Source organism: Otolemur garnettii, unplaced genomic scaffold, assembly GCF_000181295.1.
Source record: "Otolemur garnettii isolate 467f Iridium unplaced genomic scaffold, OtoGar3 scaffold00009, whole genome shotgun sequence".
NCBI lineage: Eukaryota > Metazoa > Chordata > Mammalia > Primates > Galagidae > Otolemur > Otolemur garnettii.
This window is the reverse complement of record NW_003852404.1, coordinates 16,346,127-16,369,373: the sequence shown is the minus strand read 5'-3', so window position 1 is coordinate 16,369,373 and position 23,247 is coordinate 16,346,127.

The window sequence follows — 23,247 nt, the reverse complement described above, 5'->3', positions numbered from 1 at the left end:
AAAAAAAAAAAAAAAAAAAAAGAAAAAAAAAAGAGCATGATGAACCTATAAGAATTGCAGGCAAATAGAATGAAGAGCTTGATAAAGCCTTATAAAAACCACACTTTCTCTGAGGTTTTTAGCCACTCAGCTTTGATATTCCTTTTCTCACAGCTGTTGCCTCCACATAGTACTTGTGTATTAGTGTGGTCTAGTTAAAGAATATCCTAGGATTTTTATTTGATGTTTCTAGAACAGAATTATATTTTTTTCTATGTGACATTGAGTTCATATATGAATTTAGGATTGTTGAAGAAATTTTGTTAAAATAAGAAAAATGTAGATTGGAATAAGGAGCTCAGAGACTCAGAGAGAAAAAAATATAAAAGCCCTGGGGTAGCGCCCGTGGCTTATCGGTAGGGTGCCAGCCACGTTTACTGAGGCCAGTAGGGTCAAACACAGCCTGGTCCTGCTAAAAAAACAATGAAAACTGCAACAACAGCAAAAAAATGGCAGGGCATTGTGGCAGGTGCCTGTAGTCCCCGCTACTTGGGAGGCTGAGGCAAGAGAATTGCTTAAGCTCAAGAGTTTGAGGTTGCTGTGACCTGTCATGCCACAGCCCTCTACTCAGGGCGACAGCTTGAGACTCTGTCTCTAAAAAGAAAAAAGAAAAAAGAAATACAAGAGCTCTGGGTTCTTACTCAATATAACCAAAGCTTAGCTTAGCCATCTATTGACTTTTCATTTACTTAACCTGATACATTGTCTTGATACTTTGATATAATTTGATATTTTTTAGAACAATCATGTCCTTTTGACTATGATGCCTGATCCATGTTATATCTTACATCATATGTCTCAAAATGTGGGAATGAGCATCTATCCTCCAAGGAACTCTGAGGTATGGTACCTCAGAGTTTACTATTTTACTAATACTAGTTTACTAATTTACTAGTTTACTAATTTACTAGTTTACTAAATTACTAGTTTACTAATTTACTATGTGAGGTATATCTATAGGATACATAATTTGACACATAACGTTCTCATTTCAGTGTTACGTAATTGTAATTTTTTATGAAGGATGATCTTATGAAGACCTCTCAATGCTCCACCTTCATTATGAATTACAACAATGAAATGTTTCTTACATTTGTGAACTCGGCAATGTTCTTCACTTATTAATTTGTCTATTCCTTGACCAGTTTTAAATAACATTGTTACTTCATCAACGTCAGTTAGATCTCAGTCTTCCTCATTTTCCCCAAATGTTTTTTTTATTTTATTTGTTTTGTTTATCCATTTATATCATTTTTTCCCTACTCAAACATATACTCATTTGAAATTTTAACTGTACTGTCATTCATTTTCACTGGTAAATTGGAAAAAAATAATTATCTTACAGAAACTGCCTCCGGAGTCTGAGCTGGCTTGAGCAAGGGCACTGTCAGAGAAAAGCTGGGGTGAGTGGGCACTGAAATGATGGCCAAGACCCAAAGCATGCTGTTCTTGTATTACTGCCAGAAGGGTATTGACAAGCTTGACAAGAACAAGTGCGTGGGCAAAGACAGAAGGCCGCGGTGAAGGCCCGGGTGGCTGCAGCATCAATAAAGCTCTTGGCTTATTAGTAGTCTACCAGCTGTTAAACTATTTCCTTCAACTCTAAACTCAATGATCTATACCTACATTTTGATGCCAGCGACGGGACTTTGCAAACTATGTTTTTTCTTTGCCAGCTGGCTTGTTTTAAGTTGTGCTGATAGGGAACAATGGAGGAAGATTGGAAGCGGGAGGGATGGGGACGTCTTGCTCCTTCTGTTTGCCTCCTCTTCCTGTTCGTGGCTCTCCAGCAGCACTTGCACCCTGGCAGGGAGGCACACTGGATTTTAATCTCTAACCTATGTTGTCCTTTCAACATCAGACTTGTTACACCCTTCAGAGTTTGGGTAGTGCCCACCTGCTCAGAGGTATATGCCTCAGATCCCAAGGACCATCTCTGCACCGCTGAGGGCCAACAACACGCTGGATGACCCTGAGCATATCTCATTGAAATGAGTATTATTTCTCAAAAATATTTTCCAACAAGTTTGATTCTCAAGTTTTAATATTATTTTTAGCTGCATATATGGATATACACCCACATAAGTACATACACGTATATATGTTAGACAAGTGTTGGAATCAGGTCAGTTTGCTCAACATTATTTCATTATAATGTTGATCAGACAAAAAAGAAAAAAATACAGCCCAGCTGGGGTTACCTAGTCTGCGTGAAGTTTGCGTGTTCTCTCCAGGCCTAAGTCGGTTTTCTCTGGATACTCCAGCTTTCTCTCTCATCCCAACAATGTAGACAAGATCAAAGTTCCCACAGAAATATCAGCAAACTTCTAAATAAAGACCAAAATGATTCTAATATTGTATATGTCAATAAATGTGAGCTATATATACATCTAAGAAAGACTGATAAACACAAATAAAATAATTATTTACCTACTTACTCCACTTCCAGGTTGCAGGTGGCTGAAGCCTGTCCCAGCAGCTCAGGACACAAGGTGGGAACCAGCCCTGGAACAGACACAGCCCAAGGCAGGGGTGCTCACACCAACACCTGCGCTCTTCGTATTTTACAAAATCTGTCTACGTGTGTATAGCTCACATTTATGGAAATATTTAATACTAGAAGTATTTTGATTTTTAGTTAGAAGTTTGCTGATATTTTTGTGACCAGAAATGTGCTGGGAATTTAACTGTTCTTTATATCAATTAGCCTGTGTGAAAACTGCTGAAAGTCAGAGTTTCTAAGACCATCAACAACTTTAAGGATGGACTTGCTGTATACATACACACACACTCTCAGATACACACATATATAATATATACACACATGTACACACATATATAAGTATGTGTCATATATTACATGGACATAATTTGTTCAGGCTGCTATAACAAAATAGTTTGGGCTGGGAAGCTCATAAATAACAGAAATTTATTTCTCACAGTGCTGGAGGCTGAAAGTCCAAGATTAAGTTTCCTGTGGTTTGATGTTTAGCGAGTCTCTGCTCCTGTCACATCACATGGCAAAAGAGACAAGTGGCTTCCTTGTGGCACTTTGTAAGGCCACTAGCCCTATTAATGAAGACTCTGCTCCCATGCACTAATCTCCACCTAAAAGGGTATGACTCCTTATACTATCATCGTGGTGCTTAAGATTTCACATAAATTTGGGGGAGAAAAAAAGCATTCAGGTTAGGTATGTGTCCAGAATATTTATTTGTACCATTATGACCCCCATCGTAGTTGGGCTAGTGTTCTTTAGCTTAATTTGTGTCTTGTTTATATTTACATAACAATGTTATATGCATTACAGCAAATAAAGACTTCCTATATCACACACAGCTGCCTGTATCCTTGATATTATGAAAGAGATTGGTTTTCCAAAATCCTATCTTAATTCGTGAAAGAGGGAAAGAAAGCAAATTACTTTAAAAGTGAAACAGTGGTTTAAGGTAAAAATAAAATTTTGCTTCAGGACAAAGGAATGAATTGGCTCAGGGGAAAGAAATACCAATCCTTTTCCCACTAGAGTGGGAATTACACTCATAAAGAAATAAGTTGTTCATTAGGTGACGTGTTAGCTGCTCATTAGTTTTACCCCTCTGATGACTATCTTCAGAAGACACACAGATGTTGCAGAGATTATGAATTCGGATGCACCAGCACTGATCAAACCTCAGAGTTTATTAAATGTCATAATTCCGCAACACAATTCTATCAACAATCACATCCAAAAAAGCACAAGCAATTTTGTTGGGGGCCATCAAGAATTGAAGAAACCGTAAAGAAAAAAACCCAGAAGTTTCCATCCCCCCACCCCCAGAGTTCTAACATCAAACGCCTTCGAGTAGAACGAGGCAGCAATTTTCTGATTAATGGGCTGTGTAATGAAAGAGATGCTTGGGCACGACCTCTTTCAATCTGTGTAACCTGAACAGTAGTCATTTAAGTAGCCCACAGAACTGTTTTCAGGGCAAAATGTCTTCAGAAGAAAAAGTACCCTCTGTGAGAGAACCAGGCTGTTGTTTCTGCATTTTATAAGCGCCTACATAGCAGTTTTTTTATTTTAAATACCATTTCAAATAAGTACTAAAAATATTCTATGCCAGTTGAACTTAGAAAATAACAAAAATTTTTTTTTATAAAGATTCATTTCTAAAAAGAAAATATGCAGGAAGAAATCTTTTAATTGCTGATTTTTTAAATAGAGAATATAATTATCTTTTACATTTTTCAACATGCAGACAGGGGATTTGACTGACAATAGAAGGCAATCAGAACCATTTTTAAAACTAATAATAGCAAGAATTTTGACAATAAAATTTTTCCAACAATTTTAGTGAGAATACTTTTATTATACACAGATAATTTCAAACTCCTTCATCACCAATTATCTGTATTGTTTCTAATGCCATGGTCTTCCCACTGCCACCCAAAGCTACTTCTAGGCAGAAAGAACATACCAAAGAAGGACATTCAAGAATTAATATCATAAAAAATAATTTTGATTTTAAGGTTTTTATTTTCTTAATGCTTTTATATCAAAAATAGATAAAAAGCAAGCCTTTGTCATGCACTGGCCAAAGCCTTGAACATTTTGTAAGCAAATGCGATTTCTAAGAATGCTAGAAGAGAATAAATAAGGCTTTAAATCTATAGAATAAACAAGGCTTACATTAGGAAAGCCTGTTAAGGGTTGAATCATATCCTTTAAAAATTAAAGTCCTAACTCCAAGTACCTCAGAACGTGACCCCTTTTGGAAATGGGGCTACTGCACATGCAATTACTTAAGTTCAGATGACACCATTAGTATGAGACCAAATGTGATATGACTGGTGTCCTTATAAAAAAGAACATACATAGGGAGAATGTCACATGGATACAAAGGCAGATACCTTGGGGATGCCTTTATAAGCCAAGGAATGCCTACAATTTCCAGCAAACCAAAAGAAACCAGGAGAGAAAACCAGAACAGCTCCCTCCCTAGTGCCTTTAGTATAACACTGCCAACACCTTCATCTTGGGCCTCTGGCCTCCCCCACTGTGAGACAAAGTATTTCTACTGCTTACGTCACTAAGTTCGTGGTGTTTGGTTACATCAGCCCCAGGAAACTAATATAAGGTGTATCATTAGGGAGGTCACCTACCTCTGCCAAATGTAGGTGGCACTGCAACTCACAGAGCCGGTATACCACTCAGTATCCCCTGGGACAAGAACACTAAGTTATCTTAACATAGTAAGACTGAATGGAATACTTTTATTAGAAATAATGTAAAAATATAACTGAGTATAAAATGAAAATCAAGAGCATAAACAAGAAGTAAATCACTAAGATTAAATTAATTAATCTACTTAAGCAGAAAATGTCGTACATCAAATGAAACATAGTGCATTACCCTTTGGGACCTAAAGTGATATTTTTAACTAAAGAGGCTTCATTTGTTTTTAATTTTAATTATATGACGTTTAAGGGTAAAAAACAATACAATTAATGGGATTTTTGTTTGTATTCTACACCCAGCCAGAGACCCTTATCACAAAACCGATCCCTTCCGAATCAAATTGTGTTTAGACTCTGACATCTAACTATATACTGAAAAACAAAAGGAGGAATTTATATTAATTTTTAAACAACTATCAGGCTTTCCTTTTTGCCTCTTTTTTAAAAGATTATTTTGGATTAATATGAGGGTACCTACAATTAGGTTTTCTCTTTACTTCTTTATTAATGTGACCCATTAAAAAAACATTTAAAAGAGCAAAAATAAAAACATAGCAAATATCAAAGAGGCTTAGCTGTTTTTTCATGAAGAACTTCAGCAGAGTCCCTTACAAGATGAAAGTAGTGACTAGCTCCATGCGTGGTGAGTGCACTACAGTTTTAAGAGCAGACAGCATGCTTAATCTGTTGTGGCAGAGAAAACGCTTCCAGTCACACTCGGGGATTTAAATTCATGTGTCTGTCAGTGTTGACAATTAACACTGCCATTGTGTAATGTGATTATAAATACCATTTCTATTTCTATCACTTTCTCATCAACATTAATAGAATGTATTTTCATCCAAATTGGTATTTCCTTGTCTTTAAGATCAGAACAAGACTCCTTAGCATACTGATAGGTATTGAAGAGAAGAATAAAAATTACATACTACACATCCACTGGACTAATCCATCGTGCTTTCAGAAATGTGATATTGTGAAAAAATGTGGCATGTTAGAACTAAGAAAATATAGCAATAAGAAAAGACACGCTTCTTTTGATGCAGATTAAATTGGTTCACTGCAGATTAAGAGGAATCAAGGAAGAAAAACTGGATGAAAATCTTTAAAGAATTATTTAGTGGACTATTTCTCCTTATCAGGTCCCCACCACATGAACTCTGATTTTATTAATTTTCCCTTTAGTAGAATTACCGTCATGAGGCAACAAATAAACAATAAGGATAGGAGGGAGGACTATAGTGTAGAAATGGTTTGTCCGTTCCCACCAAAACTCGTGTGGAAATAGACTGCCAACATGTCAGTATTTGTAGGTGGGACTCAGGGCGAGGTATTTGGTTTATAGGGGCAGACCCCCCATGAAGGTTTACCGCTGTTCTTGCATTAGGGAGGGAGCTCTTGTTGTTGGGACACTAGATCAGTTCTTGCAGAAGAGATTACTCCTTTCAGGAGTACGTTATTGCAAGGCCAGCCCTCGGGATTTTCTCTCTTCACGCTGTCTGCTTCCCCTTGAACTTCTCAGCCTACAGAACTGTGAGCAAAATAAACCTCTTTCTTTATATATTGCCAGGTCTCAGGTATTTTTTTTTTTACAGCAACACAAAAGAGACTAAGACAGGAGGCGAATACAATTGCATTAAAAACTCAACAGTGAAGTGTTTGGAGCTTTCACAAGAAACTACAGACTACCCTCTCTGCTCCTTTCGATCTCCTGGATCACTTTTATCGTGTAGCAAGGGACACCTTCACTCACCCAGGCTTCAAATTCTGATTTGTTTTCTTCTGAAGATTAGGGCAGACGTGTAAATAACCCACAGCCACTCTCAAAGGCTAAAATTGAGTCAGTATTACTGTTAGTTTCATTCTCATCTTATCAAGCTACTTTCACCCAAACATACCTTTATCTTTTTTAGAAAGTAAGGTAAAAATATTTCCCACAAATACGTGCCTGCATACTTACATAGAATCTTATTATCCCAGTCATTATAATTATAATTATTATTCTCATTACATTAGGGTTCAGTTTGTGGGGGGCTGTATATTCTGTACAAGTTTGGGAAAATATATAATGGCATGTACCTGCCATCATAATGCCAACATGGAATTTTCACTCCCCCCAAAACCCTTTGTATTCTATTTCTTCCTTCCTTCCCGTTACCCCTGATAGCCACTGACATTTTTACCATAGGTTTGTCTTTCCCAAGGTTGCGGAAACCACAGAGTGTGGAGCCTTCTCAGACTGGCTTTTTTCATTTACTAATAAGTATTTCAGTTTCCTTTCTGTCCTTTGTTGCTGTATAGCTCATTTACTTTTAGTGCTGAGTTATATTCCATTATTGGGTCATTATACCACTGTTTGTCCATTCACCTCATAAGGACAGCTTGGTTGCTTCCAAGTTTTAATAATTATGAATAAATCTTCTATAAACATCAATGTGGATGCTTTTAGGTTGACATGTATCTTCAGCTCTTTTGGCTAAATACCAAGGCTCCATAATACGGCAATAGTATGTTTAGTTTCGCAAGAAACTGCCAAACTCTCTTCCAAAGTTGCTGTAACATTTTGCAATTCTACATGCAAAGAATGATTGTCCCTTCTACTCCACATGCCAGCCAGCACTTGCTGTTGCCAGCGTTTTGGACTGTACTGATGAGTACGGAGTGGTACCTCATGGTCCTTTCAATGTGCATCTCTCTGGTGTCATAAAGGACAGAGCATCTTTTTGTATGTTTACTTGCCATCTGACTATCTTCTTTGCTGAGGAAAAGTCTTTAAGGAATATAATTGTATTTAGTTTAACCCAAAAGCAACTTATTAGAAGATGTTGAGTAGTTTATGGGATGTCTAGGAAGCACAGACGACCAGCCTTGGTGGACTGCCTGTAGGTGTTTACTCTCTCTGTTACTATGGACGCCAAACTGTTAGCTCTGTATCCCAGGCTTCCGTCACTACCTCTTTGACCTCACTCCATGCAAGGAGTGGATTATAAACAGCAGTGAGCTATTTGTCATTCTCTCTGATTTGTTGGAATATTTAATGGATTCCTCTTAATGAGAGCACCTAGATTACACCCTACATGTAAAGGAGCCTATAATACCTAATTTGGTCTTCTACCCTAGAAATTAAGAATAGAAATTAGGGACACATTCAAATACAGGAATGGCATTCAAAAGAATATGGGCTTCCATAATTGCCTGCTATCCATGCCTTTATCCATGTATAATGATGTCTGACTTCCAATGACCAGACTTTTTGTTTTTTGATTTTGTACTGCTCAGGTCTCTGCTTTGTTAATATGATTTGTGTTTGATTCACTTTCAGACTCTACTGTTGTAGATGAGTCTGGTGCCTCGGTCCTTTAGCTTTCGTCAAACGGACCTTGCAAAAGGCTATGCGGTGGTTACGTCAGCTGCCACCAGTCTACAGACTTCACAAAGACAGTGACTTTACAAGACAAAATGACACAAAATAACAAAAGAAAATTTTAAGATACAGGAGAAATGATATAATTGTGTTTTAGTTTATAGGATAACAGGATATGGCATTATATCCTGGAATATTCTTACCCTGAATGAAATAACACAATATGATTAGATGAATGAAAATGAACAGAAACTATGTAAAGTGCTGATGGCTGTTTTGATAAAACATTCTTCTGTAGATCCTGATGAATGGTTTATAGTTTGTAATCTCGTAGGTAACAGAATTTTATTTTTTGCATTTTCCCGTCTTTAATAGGCAGCTTTAGCATTACTAATCATTCACCAAAATAGGCAGTCCATCAACCCAGCATGCTGTAAGGTCCCTTGCAGAACACTCTTTGCCAAACTAGTATGTTCTCAAAGTCTCCTAAACTACTACATGTAATGAGACTGCTAACTTCAAATGCTTTTTTAGCAGTTTCACTATAGAAACATGAGGAGTTGAAAGAATAATTCTACAGCCTGTTAAATATTCTATAATGTCATGTTATATTAAAAATATTAGTTCTTATAACTCATAGTAGGCATATGGTTTACATAGTTATAAAAATGGTTTATGCTTTCAGTACTAGTGACCATTTGCCATTAGCTGCAAGACCTAGAAATACTTTTATGGATTTTTTTTAAAGTAATACATCATGATCTATTGTTCATAAATGTGATTATACAGAGAGCATTAGTCTCAGGAATTGATGTTTAGCATTTTAGTGTTTAAATCCGTACAGTTCATAATAGGTTGTTTTGAAAGCCAAAGGTATACATCAGATGCATTGCCCCCTGAGGAGTACACAACTTCATACAGGGATGGATTTATACGAGAGCACGGGGTTACCAAAGAGTTTAAACAACCCCTTGTTTTTCTACGTTGACTTCTGGCATTAAAGACACTCAATATATTTAACAGAGTCTCTGGCATCTCAGATAACTTTGTAGTGTCTATACTAATATTTTTAGCGAACACTTTCCAAAAAAATACATCTGACCGTACACTTTAATGAGTTCTAATGGATAATCATTGATTCACAAAATGCTTTCCCTGCGATCTTATGAAGAGTATAAAATATGATTTAAATGTGAGGAATTGAGAGCAACGAGTAGTGAATAATGGTATATTTACTATCAAAACAATCAGTGATAAAATCACCCCTCTACCTATGTACGCGTATCTTAATCGATTCAGATTTATCAACCTCAAGTAGATTTACTAACACTAGCACATACTTCCCACACACATACAGACACCCATACACACGCTCACACATACAACACTCACACCAGATGGAAACTATGTACAAGATCAAGATCATTTAACACAGCAATATTGTTAATATGGCAGAGTTTTGCTATTAAGAAATCACCTAAGGGTGGTGCCTGTGGCTCAAAGGTGTAGGGCACTGGCCCCATGTGCCAGAGGTGGCAGGTTCTGGCCAAAAGCTGCAAAAAAAAAAAAAAAAAAGACATCACCTAATAGGTATATGAGTTATAACAATCTGACCAATAATGATATATTTTTATTATTTAACACCTTGATCTAGTAAAATGTACTCTTTCTATTCTTAATCCTACATTATAACACAATCAAAATATTGAAAATTCCTCATAAATGATCTTAAATCTTGTGAGCTTTCAAGAACAGAATAGGATGTCTATGTGCTGTTAATAATTAAACTATTGCAATTTATTTCTCTTTCATTATGCTAAAGATACATTTCATTTTTTCATTCTTGTATACGGATTCATTTGAATGCATTCTGTTTTATCCATCCTGCCATTGAAAGAAGTCATTTTCTCATTTCAATTGTTTTTGAAAATCACTTTTCATAAAAGCTCAGTACTGATGGTAAAATTGGTTTAATAAGCCGGTCAGTTAGAAAGGCCCTGTGATTTGGTCTGTGTTTGTAAGACACAAACAGGATGATCAGATACAATGGTAGCAGCGTGTGGCTGGTTTCCCTCTTGTCATTATCTCTCTGTCACTGACTGACCTCTGTTCTTTTGCATTCTCTATTTTGTTACTCCATGCTTCCTGGTCTCTCCTTCCAGGGCCTGAATAACAGAGAACAGCGTGTGGGAAAAGCCAGCATTGTTTTTGGTCTAAATATTGTATTGAACAGTGGCTGGTAGAGTATTGAGAAGAAGCACAAGCTGTAATAAATCATGGCATCTACCAATGACAGTTTCAAATGAACACGTTTATTGGGCCAGACAAGTACATCACTAAGAGTGTTATTTACCTCAGGTGCTGACATATAGTGCCAGATGTTGAATTTAAACCCTGACTCAGTGATTGCGGCTGAAAACTGCATTGGCATTTTAAAAAGCATCTGTTATAAACACTGATCCGAATAAAACACGAACCGTAGAGCTTAAAGTAAGCAAGACTGAATGAGAGGTTGAAGTGATTACCTTGGCAAGTGCAGACAGCATGAAGCTGAGGGAAACTCAGACCATGGCACAGGCTCCTGCTAAGGGAACCTACGTAAGGTTACTTTTTAAAATGCTTTCACACAGAAGAATGTAAAAATGTGTGAATAGCTTCTAAAATAGCATTAAAATGATAATGTTATGAATGTGTGATTTTTTTTCACATATTTGATTTTAAAATAATCCTTGAGTACTGTAGCAGTACTCAGCCAGAGGAACTGCTGAATAGTGCACTATTTGTAAGAGTGGTACACTGCCCGCAAGAAACCATAGTTTCTATACCATAGTTTATATTTACCATAGTTTATATTTTGATAAAAACTTACTCCAATTTTGTAAGATGAATAGAAGTAAGGTTTATTTCATTTTATAATTTTAAATTTATCACTCAGTGGAATACAATTTATGCAAAAATTTGATTAATAAAAGCTATTAATCAGATTTTAATTAACAAATCAATCATATTGATCCAATTATTGCTTTTGTCCAATTAAAAACAATACAGACAATTGTAATAGATAAAACATGGCAGGATTATGTGTGTCTTTACCCCACTTATTTTAAGCACTGATGGCTCATGACCAAATGCACTGATAGCCACAAAAAAAAAAATACTACTAATAGTAGGTAAGTTGTCCTTTTTATCTTAGTAATGTAGAATCCATTTATTTGAATATTATGTTTTTAATAGAATACAGTCTTTCAAGGTAGTAGAATTAAACATGTTACTTTAAATTGTGTTAGATTTGTTTATTAATGTTGGCTATTTAGCCTTATACCATATGAGTCTCCATACTCTTATCCCAGGATCTGAAACTGTTAAAGCAATCTGACCCTAACCAGACCATTCAATTTGTAAAAATGCAACACATTCTATTTTGTGATGAGGAATAAGCAGGAATTACCTTGTTTTTCATAAAAGAAATGATGCTTCATGACTTCAGAAGTTAAAAATAGAGATATGAATGACTGTAACTCACTATTCCATTTTAAATAACTGTATCAAAATTTACTTAGGGAACTACTACTTCCTTCAAAACTAGGGCTGCTGGAATAAACATGTGCTCCTGAGTGACTCGTTTTCACAGTATCTTTTCCTACTTTAGAGATGGGATCAGGGATGATAAAATGACCCCATCAGCGCAATTTAGATGCAACGAAATTTTGCTGGGTCTTTAAGAGAGTGTCAGTCCTCTCCTTCCAAGTTTAACAATAGTGCTGGGCCTAATGAAAGGCACTACCAAGGAACATCATGAGGAACTCTCAAGCGCAAACACAAAGAAATAATGCAGAATTAAGACACAAAGTAAAATTGAGTCCGTTTGTTTTTAATCAGATCTCCTTATGGTAATGAATCTGAAGCTGATTCTACCTCTGGACTTGCCAGTCATATTAGCCTTTATATTCTGTTTTATTTCTGTAAGTCTGTGCTGTATTACTTTTTTTTTTTTAACAACAGTTTCAGTTATTACTGAATTTCCTAGAGGGAATTACCTACAGAGACTTATATAAGGTCTCTTCAAATCCTTTACCTATTGAGTCCCCAGCTTAGGAATATAATGACTTATCCAAGGGGATAGTTGAATAAAGGTCATTGCTGAAGCGCAGTTGGTTTGAGTCCTATGGTTTCCCAGCACCTGCATCTACTAGAGTAGACAATTCCCTCTGCAGTGCTTAGGGACACTGAGAAAGCCCAGTTTCAGCTTTGGATTCAAACTATAGTGTTGAATACATCTTTATCTGCAATGCTTTAATTATTAATTCATCTCAAAATGTAAATTAATTCCTACCTTTGGTTTAAAACTGCGATACTGTTGCCTATTTTGAATGTCCTATCTATAGAAGTAAACATGCAGGTAGGGAGTTAAATTTTATGATCCTTAGTCAATAAGAAAAGTATACACTTAATAAAGATTTCAGTAGATGATTTGTGTTAAAAAAATTAATAAAACAGGTCCATAAGATTGAGATTAAGTAGAAAATACTTCAGGAAAGGGGTGAAATCTCTCAGTTGAGATTTGAATTTGACCCAGCATGTTTGAAAGTTAGCAGCCCCATAACAATGAGGCGTAAGGCAGAGTAAATAGTGCCATATTCTTGTGGCAAAGAGACCTTGGCATTCTTGAAGAAGGGATAGCATGCCACCGCAGCTGGAAATGTGGGTGAGGGGCAAGTGAGAGAGAATTACGTCAAGTATTTTTCTTTTTTCCCCATGGACCATCGCTTCTATGTGGGCTATATGGATCAGTCAGAAGCCTGGAGAAAAGAAAAAGAGAAAAGCATCCCAAATTGAATCTGCAATGAGAATATTTATTATGATTGTATTTAAAAGGAAATGCACTTGCTGACAATCAATGGAGGGTGCAAATACTAGTTTCTACATAGTCGCAAAAATGTTGCAGAGATGGGATGCTTACATAAGAAAGAACATAGTTCTTGCCTTCATCCTTCCGGGCTGGTAAAATAAAATAATGCCATGAAATGAGCAGACTTTATGTAACAGAAATTTTTTCTTCACAGTTATGGAGGTTAAACATCCAGGACCTAGGTGCCCTCAGATTCAGTGCCTGAAGAGAATCCACCTTCTGGTTCATAATGGTGACTTCCAGTTGTGTCTTCACATGGTAGAAAGGACAGATCCATCTCAAGTTCTCTTTTGTAAGAGTGACAATCCCACTCATGAGTGCTCTGCCATCTTGAGCTAATCACCTTCCAAAGGCCACCTCTCTTGACACAATCACACCTATGATTTAATTTCAACATGTTACAGTTGGTGGAACACTCACTTTCAAGCCATAGCCGTACCTACAGTTCATCCTAATGAGGGATGTAAAGGCTGTGTTTCCAACATTCCAGTCCTGAATTGTATTTTCTGCCTGATACAGTATAACACTTATCAAAGCTTCCACAATGTCAGACAATAGTGACTCTGAAGAGGAGAATGACCACAACATAAGGTCTTCAGAATACAGAGATAGAAAACTGCTCATTCAACGGTGTCTGCTGAGATGAGGAATCTACACAGTCTCAAAGGTTTTACTCAGTGGAGGTTTAGTTCTTTCTCACATGAAATCAAAATGAGTGTTCTTGATGAATGGTAAGTACTTCTCCAAGCAGCAATCGAGGCACCCAAAGATGCTCCCCTCTTTGATTCCACTGTTTTTAACTGCTGGGTTTTAAAGATTCTGTTTTTATCCGCATCAAGCCAGAAGGGGAGAGAACATGGAAGTTTGCTGGTGGGATTTTCTAAGGTCCAAGTCTTGAGGTAGAACATACTGATACAGTGCATGTTCTAGTCCAGAGGTGACTGGGAGAGGCTGAGAATGTGCTATGGCTTTCTTCCAGAAAGAGGAGGTAATGGGTTTGGGTGTCGATCTATTGCTCTTGACCACCCTTTACTCTTCCGGGTATCATATATGCTTAACAAAAAAGGTGGATAAAATGTCTCTACAGACTATTTCTCTCCCTCCTCTTGTTAAACTCAAATTGACTGAGTAGCACCTGCTAAACATGGCCTTAGTCTTGCGGTTACTGACCCTTCTCCCTGTTTAATGCCGTCTAAGTTCCTCACATCTGCTGAGATTTTGAACAATGATATATTCTTGAAATACACTGACTCTATCCAAATGTGTAAATTATTTAGAGTACTTCCTCCCTGTGTAACAGTCTTCTTGAACTATCCTTACATTGTAATCTTTGAATAAAAGCATAATTGATTATTTTCATTCATAAATCACACTTTGTCTATTTTTGTTTGTGGCTGTACCTGTAGTGGGTCTGGGAGCCTAAGCGTTCTTCTACAATCCAAAGAGCTAAAATGTCTTGTAGTTGAAGTTTGTGGAACTTCTGGGCATGTGCTTTGGTTGGTCGATCATTTGTGGGATTCTGGTTGTTATTTCTAATCAGTTTCATGTGCCAGAAACCACAATGTGTCCTAAACATATTGTTAAGTCTGCTTTAATTCCTAAACCAAACCTCACAGTCTCTCATTTTAATGACAGCTAACTTGAGGCTACCTGTGATATTAATTTGGGAGTAGGTGGAAGTTCTCTTTCAATCTTTTCTTTGTAACAAGGCTGATTTTTTAGCATTCCTTTTATTCACAAGTTTTCTTTCAGAGTTATCCCTTACTATTTGGCCTCTAAAAGCTGCCTTCTTTCCAAGAATTCACTGTCCAAAGCTTCTCTATGATTTTTACGATTTCTCATTTATTCTAGCAATGCATCCAATTATCTATTGAACTCATCTCTCCCATATAATGTCTTCCCAAAGAAGGACACATTAAAAATCTACATTACTCTTTTCTAAACCTCTTTCCTTGTAACTAAAGAATCCAATGTCAGTCTTTTCTTTGTCTGAATGCTAAACAATGTTCCATGTTTGAGGAATTGATTGTAGCCTGACTACATTATTGGGACAAATTCTATGGCAGGTACATAACATTGAAAAGGTAAATCACAAAATACCTCAGTGGCCATGTCAACTCTAAACAGGCATGCTTAATCAAGAGCACAGAGATCCAGGTCCTGCTATTTGGAACCAGTGCTATCTTGGGCTCACAGATTTATCTATATCAAATCAGAAACAAGAAAAGAATATAGCAGAGAACCCTGTCAGGGAATTGGGCATGGACACATGCATCTATAAGGGAGGTTGGGAAGTAGAGTTTCAGTTGTAAGTCCAAAAAGTGGAAATAGATTTTGGTGAACACATGGCAACTGCCTTTCATTGAAAAAAGAGGATTTTGAGAGAGAAGGAGAGAGAATCAGAAGCTTCTACAGAGTTCTAAAGACTCTCAAAGAGAACCAACATTCCAATTGCATCTGGACAAAATAAATCTACTTGGATTTAAAACAGTTACATAGGGTTCAGCACCTGTAGCTCAGCGCCCAGGGCGCAGGCCACATACACAAGGACTGGCAAGTTCAAGTCTGGCATGGGCCTCCCAAACAACAATGACAACAACAACGACCAAAAAATAGCCCGGGTGTTGTGGAAGGTGCCTATAGTCCCAGCTTGGGAGGTTGAGGCAAGAGAATCACATAAGCCCCAGAGTTTGAGATTGTTGTGAGCTGTGACATCACAGCACCCTACCAAGGATGACATAGTGAGACTCTGTCTCAAAAAAAAAAAAAAAAAAAGAAAGAAAGAAAGAAAGAAAAGAAAAGAAAAAGAAAGAAAAAGAAAAAAGTTATATAGATTGGAATGTAGTCTAGAACATAACTATCTACTTAGCTATATTTGGAGACATTCAGAATTCAATGAAATGGATGGAAGATATATACTCAAGTTAACTGTAATGCAAAATGTACATCAATCTTTGTTCATTTATTTTCAAATGAGCCTACGTTTGTCTTATTAAACTACCAGTATTACACTAAGAACACAGAAAACAATTATAATTTGTCTATTGTTTTCTCTTTAACATTTCTTGACAGGGGCTTGTTTTTATTTAGATGGACCACACATATTCTAAATACATGAAACAGTGTACAAGAATAGTAATGTTATGGGCTTGGTAGAAAATTTTGTAAGCAAAGCTTTATGAGTTGCTAAAACATTAACATTATCATTGAATGTATTTCGATTATAAAAGTGCATAAAAAGTTAAGCAGAAAATTTCTGAAGAAGCCACAAGAGGCCAGGTTTAACAATGCAAGCAAAAGAGTTGAAAACAGTATTTTGCAGCATGGCATGGGAAGTTGCAATAAGAAAGGCTGTTTCAATAATGAGGAAAGAATCTTTCCGATAGCACTCAACATCTCATTGACTCCTATTACATAATCCAGGAGCGGTTTCATTTTAGCCATATCAGAAATTCAGTAATAATGCCTTTCAGAACACAGTGGTATACTAACAAAGGAATCCCTCAAATTGCATTATTGTCAGGATGCAGCTGAAGGAACCACAAGTAAGACCACAGGATAGGGAAAGCATAATTCCTAAACAAAATTTTGAGCAATGTAAAAAGACAACTCTCCCTCCAACCAGTAATGTCTAAAAAAGGCTGATGAGACACAGACATAGATCAATTAGAGATGACATAAAGAAACAAGAAAGGGTACCAGTTCAGACATAGGGCCCCAGTTTTCCTCAGGGAATAGATTGGTAGAGATAATTAGCAACGCACTGTAGGGAATCCCTGGTATGTTTCTGATTCACACGTGCCTTTACTTCATACCTTGGTTTTTGACACTCCTAACATATGAAGCCACCTTTCAGTTGCAAAGTAAAAAGCATCAAGGGAATATATTTTCAAGGGAATAGAAATGCCTAATTATGTTCACATCTAAGATGTTAGAGCCCAAAGTAGGAAGAATAATTATATGATAAACTTGCTTAGTAGAGCCCCAACAGGACTTTCCTCTTTCTGGTATTGCCACGTACTCCACTCATGCTGCCTGTGTTACAGAGGTCACTATAGCTCCTTGCCTTTAGCTTCCTTATTAAAACAAAACAAAACAAAACAGAACAAAAAGAATTACTATTTTACAACACAAACCAGGGAATATTGTAACTAACTTATTTTTTAAATCAACAAATACACGTCAAATCTTAGTAAGTGTATTCTATATGAGATAGTGGAATATTGAGCTACTTTAAACGAGTATTATTTAAGTCCATGAAAACTGTTCAATATATTAAATTATTATGCCAAAGATCATGCTGATTAATCAATAACAATATGTATTGTTGAAAGATAAAATCATAGAAGAAGACTAGGAAAATTAGACACGACTGTGAGCTCTTTTCCTAAAGTGGAAAAAAATCTCTCATTCGATTTTCATCGTATTCTGGGGTTTGTTGACATTATTACTTATTATTGCACAAAACGTCAGAAGTAGATTTGTTTTATTTTCTTAACAACCAGTAAAATGCATGAATAGAGAATGTAATAGATTTATTTCCTTCTCCAAGTGCTTCATCTCAAGACATTTCAGCATCATGTAAATGTAACCGTGATATGTCTCTCCCCGAAACGCATTTAGCCTCCTTATCTTTGTAACTGATTTCTTTAAACTTCTTAAGTTTTCATTCTAAGACAAGATGATTAAGGCTAAAGTGATATTAAGTGCTTCTTGGCAACAACTGTATCACTTCCTCTGACCTTCAAATTACATATAACATTTGTCTTTGGCGAAGCTATATGATTGCTCAATGTTGTGAACAGCAAGATTCAGCTCATTGTTAATATGATCAGCAGTGAAATAAAAAAGTTAACTGAGCTTACATTTTTTATAACCCCAGGAGAAGTTTTAAAACCATGTAAAGAGCTTTAGTATAGTTGATGATGGAAAATTTGTGCTGCAAATAAATGATACGGCAAGTCAAACAAAATATTCCATTGAAAAGACTACATTAATTCTGCAATATTTTTATTGTATTTTGAATACACTTTATACCTCTATTAGGAAAAAAAATTCAAACCATTTTTCCTCTGCTTTAATACCACAACAATCAACACAGCAGACTTAGGTGTGTTGTAATTTCTCCCCAACAGCAAACAAGCAATCAGTTCTGCAGCAGACCCCAGCTGCATGCTCTATAATTCAATTCTACCAGAGATAGAGTCAGATCCCACGGCTGGATGGCTCAGTCCCACAAGACTCCCCATTTCTGATGCCAATTGTAAGCCCTGGCTTGTTTTACCTGTGTTTCTGCTCTGTGAGCTATACCTTGGGTCCCCCCTACTCCCTACTCCCTCCTTGGATTCCATTAACTTGCTAGAGTAGCTTTCAGATTGTGAAGAAGTTTACAAAAGTTACTGATGAACAGATGCATAGGTAGGGTGACCAGATTTTAACATTGGTAAGGCGGGACAACATGGCAGGGATGGGGGTGGGGGACAAGGCAGGGCAGGGCCTGACAACAATGCAAACTTTGATAAGCAATTCTCAACAATCACTTCTCAGCAATTATTTCTTATTATTACAGTTTAACATTATAAAATTAACAAAAATAATATAAATACATATTCTGGCAAAATAGTCACATGGCAGCTGAAAACCCGTATATTCCCTTCTTGTTCTTCCACCCATTCGTGCATTCTTTCCAAAAATCGGGACTTTGTTAAAATGCCACAGGACACGGGGACAAAGTGGGACATCTGGTCACCCTATGCATAGGGCAAGATACAGAGGTAGGCGTGTGAAGCTTCTGTGTCTCCCTGGTGAACCCCTCTTCAGAGACTTCACGTGCTCAACTCTGCAGAAGCTCTCTGACCCCTGTCCTCTCAGTCTTTATGGGCATTTCATTGCCTGGCCTCACTGAAGTGGGAACAACTATGAAGAATGCAGTTGTACAAAAAGAGTATGATCTTATATTAACGGGCAGAGTGGGGAACCAGAAAGGCCTGTCTGTTCAGATCCTTCCCTTTCCTTGGGTGTCTGGGGCAGAGCCCCTTGCTGAAAGGGGGCATCTTACATCCTGTGACCAGACAAGTTAGGTCACAGAATGGTATTTATTGCCAGGTCTAAGAAAGGTGGGAAAAGATTCCTTCCATAAGGAGAGAAAAATAGCAGATGAAAGGAGGGTATGGACCCTGTCAGAGAAAGAGATTCTGTATTGGGAGGCCTGCTTCTGGGCCTAAAGTGTCCCAGCAGGATTACAGAAGACTGTGAGAAAGGCTGGGGGAGTTATGAGCCAGGGACTGTGGCTAAAAATCAATACATAGACATATGTGTGTGCAATATGTGTGTATATAAATATATGTGTATATAAAATATTATAACAGCAAAAGATAAAGTAGAACTATGAGAAATAGTAACAAGTCAAAATATATTCATAAAACTATCTTAAAAATTTATACATAGAGTCTGAATTATTTTAGAAATTTCTATTAATGGCATTTGTTCCACTATAAAGATATTTCCCAGCCAGGATATAACTGGCAATGTCCCAAGTTACAGATCGATTGGTAAAATGGCCAGTGTCCCTAGAAAAGCTTAACAATAAGGTTGTAATGTCTCTGGCACAAAGTCATCTATTTTTAGAGAATAATAGTCAAGGAAGAAATTGCCTAAAGCTAAAAGAAAAAAAGAATAAAGGTGGCGCCTGTGGATCAGTGGGTTGGGCACTGGCCCCATGTACCGAGGGTGGTGGGTTCAAACCCAGCCCCGGCCAAACTACAACAAAAAAAATAACCAGGCATTGTGGCGGGTGCCTGTGGTCCCAGCTACTCAGGAGACTGAGACAAGAGAATTCACCTAGGCCTAAGACCTGGAGGTTGCTATGAGCTGTGACACCACAGCACTCGACCAAGGCAGACAAAGTGTACTATTGTACTAAATATTTCTTAAAAGACATGATGATATATATTTATTTGTTTTAGAGAAGGGGTCTTACCCTTTCACTCAGGCTGGAGTGCTGTGGCACCATCACAGCTCATTGCAACCTTAAATTCCGAGGTTCAAGTGTTCCTCCTCCCTCAGCCTCCTCAGGGATTACAAACACAATCCTCATGCTGGGTTAAGATAATAATATTTACAAAATACTGATAATAGTAAGATAATTCTGGGAATAAAATACATCTCAGAAGACCCATGGTGTTTTTAAAAGAAAGATGGTTGAGGCTGTGCCCATAGCTCAGTGGATAGAACACCAGCCACATACACCCAGGGTGGTGGGTTTGAACCCAGCCCCATCCAGCTAAAAACAACAATGGCAACTGCAACAAAAAAATAGCCGGGTGTTGTGGCAGTTGGGAGGCTGAGGCAAGAGAATTGCTTAAGCCCAAGAGTCGGAGGTTGCTGTGAGCTGTGACCCCACAGCACTCTACCAAGGGTAACAAAGTGAGACTGTGTCTCAAAAAAAAAAAAAAAAAAGATGTTTGATTAAAATGGTAGGGAGCTATCAACTCAAACATTGAATTCATATGTAATTGTAAAAATTATTCTTTCTTTTATGAAAGTCAATCTTGTTAAATTAATTTACACATTTTTATAACTGATCAATATTTTTGAACTACTTATATCCTGAAATGCCCTTTTTTCATTTTTTGACTCATGATCTTAACTCCTCAGTAAATAATTCTAACATTTTTTAATAGAGAAAATAAGACTAAGAAAGAAAACTTTAAACAAACTATTTAAAAGTAATCCAGAGGGCTTGAAAGGATGAACTTCTTTATTCTTGTTTCCCTGCTCTTCTGATCTGTGAGCTAGACCTTGGGTCCCCCCTGCTCCCTCCTTGGATTCCATTGGCATCAATTGGATACAATTGGCATCAGAAATGGAGAGTAGTCTTATGGGACAGTTTTATTTTTTGAGCAAACTTTCCATTTCCAAAGTTACTTAGTGTCACAAGCCTATTTTATTTAGAATAATGTACCATAATTTTAAAATTATAATCTTTTATATTTTATATATAATCTCATATCTGCTGGTATATTTATAGGAGTTAAATATTATAAATAAACAAAAAATATAATAGAAATAGTTAACATAGTCAAAAACACCCCAACACATTCTTTCAAAATATCTTTACATTTTTAATTTCTATGTTAACTGAATTTGACATGCATTTTTCTTTTTCTTCACTTCTTTTGACAATTCTTAAAAATTGCTTTTCACATTTTTGTGACATTTTTATTCTACTCTGTAATAACAAACATTGCTCTAAAAGTGGATCCAACATTAATTAGTTTCATATCTGTGGGCAAAGTGATTTCCTTAGAGAATCAATTTTTAATAGAAAGAAATGTATTTGTACTTCACAGATTATTCACAGAAATAAAATATTTAATGACAATCTCCTGTGTGTAAGACCACTTATCAAATCATAACTTAAAGCATAAAATGGCATAGAAAACAAACACTTTTTTTTTTTATAAAATGGTAATCTCTTTATGCTTATAAAGTCTTTCTCATCACACTTGTAACCTAGCACTTAGGGAGGCCATGGTAGATGGATTGCTTGAGCTCATGAGTTGAAGATCAGCATGAACAAGAGTGAGACACCATCTCTACTAAACAAATAGAAAAACTGAGGCAAGAGGATAGCTTGAGCTGAAGAGCTGGAGGTTGCTGTGAGTTATGATGATGCCATGGCACAGTCTTAAGAAAGAGACTGATTCTGTCTTAAAAAATAAATAAATAAATAAAGTCTTGCTCAGCTCATTTAAAGTAATAGTCAATTTTCTCACAACAGGTTTATGAATAGTATCTGTTTTACATGAAAACTTCAAAAATTAAAGACAACTGTCCCTTGTCCATTAAACTATGTCAGCTCAAAGGAGACTCTGTTCATTGTTTCCTGAATAACTTATTAATAATGTTCAGGACCCTTTGCTAAAATGTAAATTTCCCTCCCCCACACAATATGTCATAATTATCCTTTATGGAATATACTATGCACAATTAATATGGTTTTATTTTAGGTTTTTAGCATGCACAGAGAGAAAGAACAAAGTATCTCTTGTTTTGAGAATAAGAATTCATTAAAAATCCTTTGTTCACCTTCACCACACTGTGGTTCTGTGAAGATAGTTTAGATTTTGTACTTATAGTATAAGTGAGATCAAGCAGTAGAGGGAATATTCCCAGTGTGTTGTACTTTCCAACTTTAACTCCTGTGTCTTTCTTACAAGTGGTTTTCTTCTCATACTCTTTGACAGGGTTGACCACACACATTGACAACTGCTATCATCAAACCTACCGTTATCAGCAAGGATTCAAAACAAATCTAAATATTATTCTCCCGCCAGCAATTCTACAGTCCATTTGATCCAATAATTTTGTCCAACTAATAAACAAATGTATGTGCATAAGAAAAACAAAAAAAATACAGAAAATGTACTTCTATAAGCAATTATTATATTTTTATTTAGTTTCTCTAAAGTACTTAAGTAGCTTAGGTCATGCTACATATATGATATTTATATTCCTTTACCTCATTTTACATCAGAATGTTCTCATAACACTAAATTTAAATTATTTTCAAATAATGTCTAATACCTACTCAGTAATTTTTTTACTTCAATAAATCTAATTTATGTGGCTGAGCACCCATACTCAGTAGTTAGGGCGCCAGCCACATGCTCTGAGGTTGGTGGGTTCCAACCCAGCCCCGAACCTGTTAAAC